Source organism: Saimiri boliviensis, chromosome 8, assembly GCF_048565385.1.
Source record: "Saimiri boliviensis isolate mSaiBol1 chromosome 8, mSaiBol1.pri, whole genome shotgun sequence".
NCBI lineage: Eukaryota > Metazoa > Chordata > Mammalia > Primates > Cebidae > Saimiri > Saimiri boliviensis.
In genome coordinates, this window is record NC_133456.1 from 36,412,895 (window position 1) to 36,428,208 (window position 15,314).

General features: G+C 36.6%; 1 protein-coding gene across 12 annotated transcripts in view; it reads left to right on the forward strand.

The window, feature by feature from the left end:
- Window positions 1-15,314, forward strand: part of ZBTB20 (zinc finger and BTB domain containing 20) — a 790,532-nt gene that overhangs the window by 278,436 nt on the left and 496,782 nt on the right. For 2 of the 12 annotated variants that reach the window (XM_074405337.1, XM_074405336.1), the window contains exon 5: window positions 5,601-5,718. The exons of the other annotated variants lie outside the window; for them this stretch is intronic. The gene's annotated coding sequence lies outside the window, so the exon portion shown is untranslated. The remainder of the gene's footprint in view (window positions 1-5,600; window positions 5,719-15,314) is intronic. 12 annotated transcript variants of the gene reach the window in all.

Below are 15,314 nucleotides of genomic sequence, written 5' to 3' on the forward strand. Positions count from 1 at the left end.
CTTGATCCTAGCTAGGCAATTATTTTTTCATGTTTTTCTTGTTTTTGTGAAGTTTTTTTGTTATGTATGTGTATATAATCTGTGATCTAGGGACAACTACTTTCTTTGAAAACCACAGTAGCATGGAAAGTATAAAATTATGTATTTACTTAACAATACAAAGCATGTATCATTTTCCTTGTGCAGCAAATTTGAGGACTTAATTAAAAACAAATAGTATTTTGAGAATTTAGCATACAAATATCAACTGTCAATTAGAAAAAAACACAAAACAATCACTGCATATAGTTTCAGATAAGACTTATAGTTTGCTATGCCTCTACCCTCATTGGTAGAAAGCATTCTGATGATTTACTCATGGTCACAGAGGAAGTGTATCCAATGTACAATTATATTTCAAAATACTGAACTAACTTATACAGAACCAAATTTTATCCTGAATGTATAAACAGTTGTATAGAATAGAGTCACATAAAGTATAAAAAATTGCCTTGGTTGTATATGGAAGATAAAAGCCAGGTTTTTACACTTAAAAGAAATGTTGATTTATGTTGAATTTCAAAAGAAATGATTAGATTATCACTGTTGCCTAGTTAGCACAATTGTCTTATGTCTTATGTGCTCGACCTTGGTTTATTTAAAAAAAAAAAAATAGAGAGAGAGAGAACAGAGCTTTCCTAGGGAACCAGGGACTCTCTCAATACTTGTCATGTTTATATTTTTACATGAAATTTAATATTTTGAAAATGTATGAACCCAACATGACTACTTTCTCTACAGGTTTTATGTTGGGCTGTTGCCATCTGTGGTTGTGAAGCCAAGTGTTCTGCTAGGGCAGAATAATCAAATCAAAGTTAATGGGGTGACCATCTAAGCAGGGCTCTTTGTCATTAAGGTCCACTCTTGTGATAGTAGCACATTATCCTGCTGATTGGATTTGTAGGAAGGCATCCACCTGTGGCCCACATTGGCAGAGAAGAGACTTACTGCAGAGGCAGCCCTGGCGAAGGAGAAGCAGGAGGTAGCCGCCCTGGGCAGCAGATTCTTTTGCTGAAAAGCCAAAGTGTGCAGGACAGCATAAGCAATATCAGGAGATGGGTGATTGACATATTATTTGGTTGATTTAGGTCCCAAAGTAAAGTAACCAAAGGCAGAGGATTAGAAACTGTATCATTAGAGAGGAATGACTTGTCTTGAGCAGGAAAAAAGCAAGTACACGTAGAAACACTGAGCCAGGCCATCAGACAAAATTTAAGCATGTGGGGCCTTTTACCTCCACCTCAGGAGTGATTTTTCTCTGTTTGGACGAGAGCTATTGTAAGAATTTCCATGTCTGTTGGGGGCACAGAGGTTCTCACAGACTATGGTAAACACGATTTGGCTCACACGCTCTCATAATCAGGCTGACTTGCACTGAAACAGAGAGTGCTCTATAGCAGTGCCAGGCCTCTAGCAGTACCAACTGTTAAATAATAAACAGGCCCTGTTTGTTGGCAGCCTCTTCCCCTCCTGCCAACATGGAGTGCCCATTTTCTGGGTTTACCTGCCTGCATGTGTTCAGACACTCAGAACAGTGTGTGTGTTGTGTGAGTTGGTGGTGGCGTGGAGGCATCGGTCTACATCTAATCTGCTTAGTTTATTATTCTCCCAGGACCTTGGGTGAGCTAGCAAACATGCAGGGCTCTGGCAGCACGAACAATGGCTATGCTGTCATTCTAGATAATATTACAGGCTTTGCAGAGTGCATCAGCTAATTGTTTTTCTTGTGTTCATTTTTGCTTCTTTATATTCTCTGTTTTCCTTTGAATTGGTTTGGAGGAAGTGGGGATTAGGGAGGATAAGAATGATTCTGTCAATTGGATGCATTACTTTCGGAAAGCTGGAAAGTATTTTGGTTGATTGTTTTATTTTAATGCAATATGTATATAGTTAATTCACATCAATAGTGAGTCACATATTCAGTCAATCAACAAGTACTTACTGAAGGCCCACAGGGTGCAAAGAACACTGGACTAGGTGCTTAAATTTGACTCGATGTGCCTTACTGTGTTATTGCACAAGTGCTGGGGTGAGGTTGGAATTTTCCTGGATTCCAGGTACCAAATGACTACCGTAGATTCTGAAAGAGCAGATCAGGTGAGAGCCAAGCCAGAAACACACACATGCCAACCTCAGAAGAAAAAAGGATTCCTAAAAGGCCTCTATTTTGTCATGGAGAATTTTTTCTCCATTTCACTGGTCCCACAAAAAGACCTTGATAATCTTAGTTTTATACTGCATTTTTGCCAAAGGAATTTCATATGTTTCACAGATGCAATCGTTAAAAATAGACTCTCTTAATTCCTACAAACCCTCTTCATCCCCCACCCTCCCAGCAAAGCCCAGGATAAATAGGCCATGATACCAATCTCCAGGAGGGAGGCTTTTGGTTGATCAGTGTAAATGAGGCATATTCAAAGTTGGTAATCAGGGATATGTGGTGTTAAGAGAGGGTAACTATGAAGCACAAAGTGGTTTTTTCCTCATGATCCAATTCTAAAGGAAAGATCCCAACTCTCAAGTAATGACAGTATGCCTGGAGTAACTTTCTTCCAAGGTGACCATTGTGAAAAATAGCCATTGTTAGAAGCCTATAGATTTGTTTAAAAAATTAGTCCCATTCCTTTATAATCATGGCTCCCATATGAAGAAGCTACTAATTGGTGGGGGTACTAAAACCATTTGCTTGAGTAAAAAGAAACTTCTTCTTTCTCAGATCACTAAATATACTTTAACTGTGGAGTAATCATTCAGTTTCTTGGACTAAGATATTTTTAGATCAAGAGTAAATATTTGAATTAAAAACTCTGGTGACAGCGCTGGGAGTGTTTCAGAAAGTTAGGATGGTAATCTCATATTCAGTCTAATTTTCCCTGAATTCATGCCTCAACAGTGTGTAATGAATACACTGACGGTGGAGTCATTTTCCTTTTATGAGAAATGCAAGGCCCCATCTTCTTCTTATTTCTTTAGAAAGATTTGTCTGGTTTATAGTGTCAGAAGTGGTTTTAAAAATCCAGGCAGTATTGAATTCATACAGAATAGCTGAGAAAAGCCTGGTAGTAAAATTCATAGAGAAACAATTATTTAAAAAGCAATTAGCATCGTCTAGCAAAATAATGAATTTGTTTTCTCTACTAGTTTCCTGTTGGATCCATATCACCTTATCTTGAGTTCTCAAAGGTTTCATCCAAAAGAACTAGGCCCAGGGAACAGAAAACCAGATACCACATGTTCTCACTTTTAAGTGGGAGCTAAACATTGAGTACACAAGGACAGAAAGAAAGAAACAATAGACTGGGGACTACTTGAGGGTGCAGAGTGGGAGGAGGGTGAGAATTGAGAAACTACCTATTGAGTGCTATGCTTAGTACCTGGGTGATAAAATAATCTGTGCATCCCCATAACACACACCATATATATATATATGTGAAATCTGCACATGTAGCCCTGAAACTAAAATAAAAGTTTAAAAACAGAAAAAAAAAAAAAAAAAGAACTAGGCCCAGATTGATTTCCCTTCATCCAAGCAATTTTGTCTATTTGTACTAGACCTCCTCCTAACCAGTGTGTCTCAGTGTCCCCACCAGGACAGTCCCCAGCTTGGCTCTAGGAGAGCTCTTATTTCTCCCTAAGTCAGGCTGCTTGCAGCTAGCCTCAACCACAAGCTCACCTATGCTCTCGAGTTTTCAGCATTTAGTCTGTTGTGGATGGAAAAGTAGATATCCAAGTCATTAGAATTGTATCTAAAAAGAATAAAAAGACTTTGAGTGAGGGCCTGAGGAGCTAGCTCTCTGAGAAAGAAAGCTCATCAGTGTGGTGAATTCTCTCAGCTGCTTGACCACTAGGTCTTCCGTGTTCCAGTAAATTGCATTTTGATTTCACACACACACACATACAGAAAGAGAGAGAGAAAGAGAGAGAGAGAGAGAGGGAGAAAGAGAGAGAGTACACAGGTATATGTAGATGTGTATACAACCCTATTATACTCTATAATAGATACGTCTCTAACATACATGTCTCATGTGTGTTTATCTATCCACCTATTTTTATCTCTGGTAATTGCCATTGTTCCCACTTATTTAGATGTTAAAATCTATGAAAATAAGCAGCATCTTTTGAGTACCTGTTTAAGCACCCACATACCTGGAAGTCTTCAAAGTGATTATAAATTTCCACTGGACTCTTAATTCACTTGGTTAAGACAAGTGCAATTGAGGACCAATGTAGCACATTACCTTATTACTTATGAGAAAAAACTTTCACTGCCCAATTTAGTGTTTTGCATAATATAAGAATGTATTTGTTGTATTTAATGGAAATATGTATATAGTTACAGTTGGCATTGGTTGTTGGGAAAATGGGATTACTGGAATATCACTTAAATAAAACAAATAGGACTGACTTATTAGAAAAATTAATTATGAAAGAAAGATAATGGATTATAGTTGCAGATAATGGTTTTGGGGACACTGCTAGTTGAAATTCATCCTGAGGCCTATTTATAATTGGCACAATTAGAACTTTTGAGAATTTAGCAGCCTTGATTTATTTACAGGCATTCATATAGCACTTGAGTCCGGGGTGAGGTGAGGGACAGAGGTGGGTAGGGAATTAATTGCTTTATATTTAAGTTCTATGGAATTTCACATTTCTATTTTGGGGAAGAAAGAATTGTCTCTCTCTCTCGAGAGCATCAGGTTATTTAACAAGATTTAATAAATTTGGGTCCTTTTATGGATCAAACTTCATACTAGGTCAGATAACAAAAAAACTGAATATGGCTTTACATTTGAGGCTATTTTATTTTCTATGCTGCCAATGAACTAAGTTTCTATAACTTTCCTTTCACTACTTGAAATTTTATTTATCCATCAGATGTTTATTGATACCTACTGTGTATTCAGTACTATACTGGCCACTTGGGATCTATCAGTGAAAAGATAAGTAAATCATTTAGTATGTTAGGAGATGATCAGTGCACAATTCAGTTGTGAATGACAGATAAAAGAATAAGTTGATAAATTAGATTTTATCAAAATTAAAAACTTCTTCTCTTTGAAAACATTATTAAGCAAATGAAAAGATAAGCCACAGACTGTAAGAAAATATTTTCAAAGAATATGTCTGATAAAAAACTTATATCCAGAAAATATAAAGAACTTTGAAAACTCAATAATATACAACATACTATTTAAATGAGCAAAAGATTTGATCAGGCACTTCACCTCAAAAAAAGAAAAAGGTGGTATATGAGCACAGGAAATGATGCTCAATATCAATAGTCATTAGGAGAATGCAAATTAAACCCATGAGACACTATTACACATCCTTTAGAATGACTGACATTTAAAAGACTGAACATAGCAAGATTTTTGAGTATATGAAGAAACTGGAACCCTCGTAAGTTGCTGGCAGTAAAGTAAAATGGTACAGGCTTTGGAGACAGTCTGACAGTTTTTAAAAAGTTAAACATATATTTACCATATTGTCCAGCCATTTTATGCCTACATCTTCACACAAGATAAAGTAACTCTTTTTTTTTTCTTTCTTTGAGATAGGGACTCACTCTGTCAACTCACCTGGAGTGCAGTGGCATGATCATAGCTCACTGTAACCTCAAACTCCTGGGCTCAAGTGATCCTCCTGCCTCAGCCTTCCCAGTAGCTGAGACTATAGGTATGCACCACCACCCCCAGCTTATATATATATATTTACTCCAGTAGTTTTCTTATGCAACCATAGGTCTGTTTTCTGTCACTACGCAGTAGCTTACATTTCCTAGAATTTTATAAAAATTAGAATTCTATTATAAAAATAGAATTTTATGCACTAGTTTTGTCCTTTCACTCAGTATATTAATTTTGAGATCCATTTATGTTGTAGCATGTATCAATAATTCAACCTTTTTATTGCTGTGTAGATTCCACTGTATATGTATACTATAATTTCTTTATCCATTCACTTCAGGATGGGCATTTAGATTGTTTATAATTTGCAGCAATACAAATAATGTATCTATGAGCATCTGTGCACAACTCTTTATAAAAACATATGCTTGGCTGGCCATGGGGACTTATGCCTGTAATCCCAGTGCTTTAGGAGGCTGAGGTGGGAGGACCGCTTGGGGCCAGGAGTTCAAGGCCAACCTGGGCAACATAGTGAGACACCATCTCTACAAATATATATATATATATATATATATATATATATATATATATATATATATTTCAAGGTAGAACAAATAGATGCTTTGGAGCCAATTGACCAGAAGGAAGACCTAGCTCCCCATTTAGTGGCTTGAAATCTTGGGCAGATTTGCATAATTATTTCAGATGATTTTTTCTCTACTGCATAATGGAGATAATATAACTTAGAGTCCTAAAGGATAAATAAGACAAGATACTTAGAGTTCTTTCCTTGCCTTCAAATCTGGACTCACGAGGAGGTAGATTAAGTGCCTGCCTACATGGTATGAGTTGAGATATGTGAGAGTAATGTTCTCTGTTATCCTTGGATAGTGCTTGTATTAGTCCGTTTTCACAGTGCTATAAAGAGCTATTGAGACTGGGCAATTTATAAAGAAAAGAGGCTTAATTGACTCACAGTTCCGGGGGGGCCTCAGGAAACATAATCATAGCAAAAAGGGAAGCAAGACACATCTTACATTGTGGCAGGAGAGAGAGAGAGAGAGAGAGAGAGAGAGAGAGAAGAAAGAGAAAGGAGAAAGAGAGGAGAGAGAGAGAGAAGAGAGAGAGAGAGAGAGAGAGAGAGAGAGAGACAGAGACAGAGACAGAGACAGAGACAGAGAGAGAGAAAGAGAGAAGGAAGAGACTGCCAAACACTTTTAAACCGTCAGATCTTGTGAGAACTAACTCACTATCACCAGAACAGCATGGGGTAAATCGTCCCCCTCAATCCAATCACCTTGTACTAGGGGTTTACAATTCTACCCTGGTATTACAATTAAAGGTAAGGTATGGTTGGGGACACAGCCAAACCATATCAGTACTAATGGAGGAATTCCACAATTTGAGGAGATTCATTCTTTTTGGATCAAGTGTTGCAAATTCTGGTATTTCTTTTTTGAAAAATACTAAAGGATGGCTCACTAACCTATGTTTCTATTAAAGTTTTCTAAATTCATTGGTTGAATCCGTTTTTCTCCTTGCAATAGTGGCCAAGACAGTCACCTTCAACCATTTTTTAGATCTTAGTTGAAATATTGTTATTACAAGAAGTGCTCCTTAACCTCTTCAGTGTAGGCTAGGTATGCCCTTGGTGTGCTCCTCTGGTTCCACACTCCTCTCTTTCTTAACTTTTAGTGTGTTAGTTGTTATGTCTGCCATTCTACTATTGTGTGAGCTCCGTGACGGTAGGGATTGGGTATGGCTTATTAATTTCCATATTCACAAATTATCTTAATAACTAATTGTTGAGTGAATGAATAAAGTTTTTAAAGAAGGGGGAAGGTAGAGATGAAGGAGGTGGGAAGCTCTAAAAAACAGTTCTGCCACTCTGGAGTTTTGCTTCAGATTAGCCCTTCTGTCCTTTCATCAGTTCCAGATGGAGAAATTTTTAATACAATACAGTGCAAAAAAGCTTCACCCCTTTAAAAGGACACCTAGGCCACAGCCCAGGTTAACAACAAAGAAGAAGCTATAAGGAGCTAATCCCTGGGAGTAGAGTAATGATATGGTAAGAAAACTAATCTGGAAATAAAGAGATCCATGACCTCAAGCCTAAACTCTTGAAACCTAGATTATTTTTATCTGTAAGAAGTTCTATTGCCCACCCTGCTTATCTTATAATTTTGTTTGAGTCAAAAGAGAGAAGTGTGAGTTCTGAATTGCTGTAGAAAGTAAAAATTCATTATGAAGGGGGTTGTATAAAGTCTCATTAGAGGCAGCTTTGCTAATCTTACTTAATCTTTGTAATACTAAAGTTGATGTTCTCTGAACTCTCTCTTAGGCTCTCTCCTCATTTTGGACAGTCTTCCCAGACAATCTCATTTTCTCCCATAGATTTCATTAGAATCTTTATCTGAATGACCACCACATCTTTCTCCAGCTCAGGCTTCTCTTTGAGCACTGCTTTCTACACCTCTTTTCTTGGATGACATCTCAAACTCAACATGTTCTAAACTCAACTCTTTGCCCCAAACATGCTCTCACCTCCAGTATTGCTACTTAATTGCCCACATTAGAAACCTGACATTACCTTTTCCACATCCTCTACTATTCCACATGCAGTCAATCACCTGGTACTTTTGATCTTCCTCCTAAGAATGACCTTAATCTGTTCAGTCTTCTTCATATCAGAACTACTACCCTCATCCAAGGTACCATCTTATCTCACCTTAATTATTGCAATAGTATTCCGACTTCCTTAACACTAATCTTACAACCTGGCTCCTGTGTGATTTTCTAAACCGATGCATGCCCCTTTTCACCTTGCACTCTGTGTTCCAATCATATTAAACTTGTTTTCATGCCTTCAGTGCACCACACTCACTCTTATTTCTAGTCTTTGCATATGTTCTTCTCTTTGTTTTGAATACCCTTCATTACGCCTTTCTTCCCCTATCTGCTCACCTCCACTGAAATAAAACCAATTTAGCAAGTCTGAATTTAAAGCTTACTTTCTGTAGAATGCCTTCCCTGATTCCCTAATTATAATTGCCTTAGATTACATTCATGTAATGTGCACTTTATTATCATTCATTGTTTGGCCTAAATCATCTTTAAGGTAGGGAGTAGTATGTCTTATTCAAGGCTGTATCTCTAGTGCCTAATACAACGCCTGACATTAACTAGGCAATTAATAAATGCTTGTTGAGTGAATGAATAAAAAATAAATTACAATAGCTACACATGATAGTATAGCTAATTTATTACATATTTTTTTAGAATTTTTTTATAACAGTTTCAATTTGTCCCTAGAAAAGTAAGAAAGATCAATTCTTGAAAATTGATTTCACTTTTGTTTGTGTATTTTGAATAGCTCTCACTAGAGTCTCAATTTGTATTGCGTTATTCCAGAATAAGAAATACCTGAACCAAATGATTCCTATATTATTCATCTATAAAATTATTGATAGAATTACTTTTTTGTCTGCTTTAATATCAGGGATAGGAAGGTATCAATGGTGTGAATGAATTTGACTACTTTGTCCTAGAAGTAATTATGCTGTTGTCAATTTTCTGAGACTAACATTTAGGAGAATTCTGTGACCACAGTTTTGACTCTATATCTGTCTTAAGCCCAAGCTAGATGCAAACATTTTCTGCTAATACTCTGGCTTTTCCATTGTTTCTGTATAAGAAACTATGGAGGATATTAAGGATGAGGCAGTAAAAGAACAGACTGAATATGGTTCCACTGACAACCAGGAGAGTTATTTAAAATGACATGAATAGTCAGGTTGTAATAAAGGTTTCTTAAAACATTAGTATTGCACAACTAGTGTCCACATTAATCAATCCCATGTGCCCTAATTAATACCTTGCTAAAATGTATGTTGATTTTCAAGGAAAACAATAGTTTTTAACGTCTGTAGACATGTTGCACATGTTTGAATCTATCATTAACAGGTTAATTGAGTACTGAATATTGAGCAGAATAACAGCAGTGGAATGCCTACAGTAAGCAATGAACTTTACATATAGCCATATCACACAGGGACCCTACAAGGGAGACTTACCATCATTTTACTAATGAGGAACCTGAAGATAGAGATATAAAGTTACTTGTTCAAAGACACATAACTAGTATAGAGAAAGAAACCCCAGGTCTAAGTATAAATCTATCTCACTCAAAATATTCTTTTTACTACATTGCATTACCTCTCTGGAAAAGATAATTCCTTGTTCTGGGTATATTAATTTACTAGGATTGCCATTGGAAATTAGCACAAACTTGATGGCCTAAAAGAACATAAATTTATTCTTTCCCAGAATTGGAAGCCAGAAGTCTGAAATCAAGGTGTTCTCAGGGCTACACTTTCCCAGAAGACTCTAAGTAAGGGAGAATCATTCCTTGCTTTTCCAGGTTCTGGTAGCTCCAGAGGTTCCTTTGCTTGTGGCTATGTAACTTCAGTTTGTGTCTCTGTCTTTTCATGGTCATCTGCCCTGTCTTTCTGTCTTCTCCTCTTCTGTCTCTTATAAGAAAATGTTATTGGATTTACGGATTACCTGGGTATTTCAGGATTACCTCATCTAGAAATCCTATTCACCTCCTTAAATCCGCCCAGATCCTTTTTCCAAATAAGATCACATTCTCAGGTTTCAGGGGTTGGAATGTGGGTGTTTCTTTTGGAAGGTCACCATTAGATCCGTTACACTGGATATCGCAGAAATTTTTATAAGAGATTCTTCTATTTTAGATATATCTGAGATTCTTTTATTTCATTTGTTCTTTCTTTCTCTTTCTTTCTTTCTTTCTTCCTTTCTTTCCCTCCCTCCCTTCCTTTCTTTCTTTTTCTTTATCTTTCTTTCTTTCCTCTCTCCCTCCCTCCTTCTCTTTCTCTCTTTCTTTTTCTTTCCCTCCCTCCCTCCCTCCCTTTCTTTCTTTCTTTCTTTCTTTATCTTTCTTTCTTTTTTCTCCCTCCCTCCCTCTCTCTCTTTTCTTTCTTTTTCTCTCTTTCTTTCTCCCTCCCTCCCTTCCTTCTTCTTTCCTTCTTTTCTTTTCTTTTCTTTCCTGCCTTGAAAGGTAGCAAAAATTAAGTAAGCAGTTGGAGAAATTCATAGAATTTCTCCCTCTGTCTGTCTCGGTCTCGCTCTGTCACACAGGCTGCAGTCTGGAGTACACTTGTGTGATCTCGGCTCACTGCAGACTTGACCTCCTGCGTTCTAGTGATCCTCTCACTTCAGCCTCCCAAGTAGCTAGGACCGCAGGTGCACACCAGCTCACCAAGCAAATTTTTGTATTTTGTTGTCAAAATGGGGTTTTGGCACATTGTCCAAGCTAGTCTTGAACTCTTGAGCTCAAACAATCTGCCCACTTTGGCTTCCCAAAGTTCAGGGATTACACGTATGAGCCACTGAGCCCAGCCTGTCTTTGAACGATTGAATAGTCAAAGTTTTGCTAATGTATATAGAGAGATGAAAATGTCTGGTTCATGCTGATTGTCCATTAGGGCTATCAGTAAAACAGTGAGTGACACTGTCATTACTAGAACAGGGATAATAACATCTTATGGGGGTACTGTTCATGCATCTGGAGTGGCTTCTTTAAATCTGAAATGCATCTGCTCCATTTGGTCGTAAATGGAAACATCAGTAAATAAGTTTAAAGACATCCTTGTTCGCCTCTCTGATGGCAACCTCCAGTCCATATATCCACTCAGTCTATTTTGGTATATCTTCTATGAATTTCTCCAACTTCTTACTTAATTTTTGCTAACTTTCAAGGCAGGTTTTAAATATATATATGGAATCGTGCTTTATTATCTAACCCTATTTGTACTTTTCTGAATATGAAGTTTGGCCACTATTCTAAGATTTCATAAATAATTCTGTGATTGCCCTCTGCCCAAATTTCATAACCCTATAACATATTAGATCAGGGTTCAATGCCCTGTCATCTTTTAACTTTTCGGAAACTTTCACCCCTAGTCACACTGTGGATCTTCTAATTCCAGTGCTCTACACATCTCTCTCCATTTAGGTCTTCATGATTGTGGAGATTGCAAATGCATCATTATGTCCATTAGAAGATGTCAAAACTTTACATAAGTGTAAGAAAACCTTTCTAGCCTGTACACTTATATATAAGGAAACCTTTCTAGCAGTACACTTGATGAGTTCCAAAATTTTATTAGTTTTTTTTTTTTGGTTACAGGTTCATATTTAAGCTAATATCATTAGGAAACAACTGAAAGTGACTCACAAATTCTTTTTTGAGTTATATCTGGTATATCAAATACCATCATTGAAAAAATGTGATTTGTGCTGTTTTCCCCAAAAATGCTTCCCTTGCATTTGTACTTTATTAGGAATAAATAATAGCCAATATCTATCTATTGCCTTTGATTTGTGAGGCCCTATACTAAACATTTACATGAGGTACCTCATTAGGTCTCCGACAGTGTGGTACAACTACTGTCTATATTTTACAGATGAAGAAACCAAGGCTGTACTGCTACTTTCTTCTTATACAACCTAATGAAACCGTCTTACTGGGGTCATCTCTTTTGGTTTGAATGTCACTACTTGAGTGAGATTTTATTCAGTACTTTTTCTTGATCATTGGCAAAATGTCAAACAGAACTAATTCATGACAGAGTCATTTTTTAAATTATTTTGTTTACTGAAAGGCAGAAATTATTCTGAACACTGAGAATGTACTGGTAAGCAATTGTGAAGGCAGCTTCTAAGATGGCCTCAGGTGATCTCCACATCCTCTATTTTCACCTCCTTGTATAATTTCCTTTCCTTTAGTATTGGCTAGACTTAGTAACTCATTTCTAATAAAGTACAAGAGTGACAGGATGTCACTTCCAAGATTAAGTTTTTTAAAAGCTTGTAGTTTTTCTCTTGAGTCTCTCTATCACTCTCTCCTAAATTGTTCTCCCTGAGAAAAGGCAAGGGCCAAGCCATGAAGTATCCCTGTGGAGGTCCACACATGGCAAGTCTCCTCTTCTTCAAGCCAGAGTTCAGATGAAACCACAGCTCTATCTGACAGTTTGATCACAACCTCATGAGAAACTTTGACCCAGTGGCACTTACCTATAGTGAGCCCAGATTCCTGATCCACAGAAACTATGGAATGGTGTCTGGTTTTTTAAGTTACTCAGTTTGGGGGTAAATTGTTATGCTGTAATAGATAACTAACACATCCAAGAACCACACCCTCATGGAATTTATACTGTAATAGAGATTATGGACACACACCTACATGTGCATACTTACTCACATACAGGATATAAATAAGAAAGATACTAGTAATTAGTTCTAAGAGGAAAGTAAAGCAGGGTAGAATGAATTGGGGATGCTTTGGCTATTTTGACCACACAAGGGAACACCTTTCAGTAGAGATAATATTTGAGCTACAAGTGAAGAAATCAGCTACGCGGAGATGTAGGAACAGAACAGTCTGGGCAGAGGCAACAGTCTGGACAGCTAGACTAGGGCTAATAGGAATGAGGTTGGTTTGTTTGAGAGACAGAATAGGCAAAGAAGCACAGGGAACAAAAGAAAAATGTTAGAAGATGATAACAGAAAGTTAGTCATGAACAGATAATGGAGAGACTTATTGGTCATAGTTTTGAATTTTAATTTCATTATTATTGCACTATATATACCTTGTAGAATTTTAGCCAAGGAATGATATCATCTGTCCTGCATTTCAAAAATTCTAGCTTCTGTTTAGGTAGTGGATTATATGGTGCAACATTGGAAGCAGATAAATCAATTAGGAGACCAGATAAGAGAGAATTGTGATTTTTGTTGATGATAGCAGAGATAGTGAGGAATGGTTGGGTTTCAAAGGTACTTTTGTGTGTGGGTTAATGGGGCTTATTGATGGATTAGATGTAGTTGGTGAGGCAAAAAGAGTTGCTGATGTTTGGCTTGATCAACTGGTTGGGTAGATGGTGGCACCTTTCACTGAGATGAGAGAAGTACAATTAGGTTGGAAGAGGAAGTGGCAACATGGATAATACGGAATCCAGAATAAGTTGTTTTAGGGTATTAGAACTAACGAGAAAAGTATTCATCAATTGCTATGCCATGTTTTAAGCCAGTTCTTGCTTTGGAAAACCATTTTCAACATCTCATAAGATCTTGTTTCCTTGGACTTCCATTTTTTAAATCTTTGTGGTGGAATTTTTTCAGAGACTATTTGAGAATTTGTAAGTAATATACACTGACTCCCACTTTTCAATATAGCAAGTTAATCAGACATACTCTCTCTTATAGAATGCTAGAAAATCCACTGAGGAAAAAATCAGTGTAGTATTTTGCTTATAATTTATTAAAACACAGATATCAAATACAAGATAACCTTTGGTCTTTCCTTGATTCAGACTTTGTTATCGCTTCTAATCATGCCTTTCCCTATTCATTAGTAGCTCATTCATTTCCCTTATGCCTCCTCACTCACCTTAAAATTTAAGTTTTAGCAGTTTTGTATAAGTTCTATTAGTGCCATGGGTTATTTTAGCGGATCATTGTTTCCCTTCTTCTAGAAACTCTGTAGTGAGAATAAGTAGGAAGAATAATTGTGGTTATATTGGTGCATTTGTTTCATAAGACAAAGTTATCAGAGAACTCCAGAGGAAATGCTATTAATACCAATATTGTTTTGTAATGAAAGGGTGAAAGCTGTCAAGCTCAATGTCTTAAAGATTTTAAAAAAGAAAAAATATATGTATAATCTAGGCTAGTCAAACATCAGTGCCTGGCATGAGGAATTAGCAAAAAGGTCTTTAGGTATCTATGGACTACCAAATATGCATGATTCTGCTAAAATCGATCTGCTAATTCTGAACCAATGTATTGTAACTACTGTGCATTATGAGATACTAGTATGAACTGGCATATTATAAAGTTAAATTGTATTCTATAGTTCATTTTATTGTTCCATCAGATTTTGATATCCTCACTTTAAATAATTCATGGGAAGAAGTGATCACTTCATAATGCCACAAACTCACAGCAGGCAAAACTAATTTTACACAATATGAAAACAGATTTTATTTATTTAAAAGGAATATTAAAAAAACACAACAACTTTTTTGACACCAGCTGCTGGGAAATAAATAGAATACTTTATGACAAAAAAAAAGTCCAAATCTATAAAAGCTCTTCCTGGGAGACCAAGTTGAGAATTGTAAAGATACATTTAAATGCCCTGGTCAATGCTATAAGCCTTATTTTGAGGGAAAAAGAACTCTCCTATCTGCGTACTCTCTGTGGGGATAAAATGATACTGGGAGAAAATTGACTTTACAAAAGCCCATCTGAAACCTACAACATAATACCGATGAAGTGGCAAGCTTTAGGCATCACTTCAAAGACCCCCTATTAGTATAAAGAATATCTGTAGGTAAACAGTAACTGGTTTCCTTAAATACAAAGTAGAAATTATTGCTTAGCTTTGTCCAAACCAGACCTAGATTAGAAGTGGAAAAGAATATTTTGGAGTGACCACACCAATTTTCCTTTCGCTATGCCTTTAAGAATGGAATGAGAAAATCAGGTGAAAATAAAATGAAACTATTTTCTTTGGGAGACTTTATTAGATAGACATTGTAATACAAATATAACCTATTT